The sequence below is a fragment of the Megalops cyprinoides genome, chromosome 19 (genome assembly GCF_013368585.1).
Source record: "Megalops cyprinoides isolate fMegCyp1 chromosome 19, fMegCyp1.pri, whole genome shotgun sequence".
Classification (NCBI taxonomy): domain Eukaryota; kingdom Metazoa; phylum Chordata; class Actinopteri; order Elopiformes; family Megalopidae; genus Megalops; species Megalops cyprinoides.
This window is the reverse complement of record NC_050601.1, coordinates 28,123,073-28,123,329: the sequence shown is the minus strand read 5'-3', so window position 1 is coordinate 28,123,329 and position 257 is coordinate 28,123,073.

The window sequence follows — 257 nt, the reverse complement described above, 5'->3', positions numbered from 1 at the left end:
ACTGCTACGTTCACAAACTACTACACTAGTGAACAAGTGACTTCCTTAGGGGTGTGATAAATGGCTGTGTGCACCAGCTGGCTCCTCCTTAGAAACTCGAGCAAAACTGCTGCCGCGGGGACACCGAACAAACCACTTGGTTTAACTCACATTTTTCAGTTGCGAGAATTTAAATTATTGTGCAATGCAAGAGCCGCTTAGGTAACATTCGTTTTCGTTTCTGAAGTGTACACGTCAAGTTATAGGCTCGCTAGAGC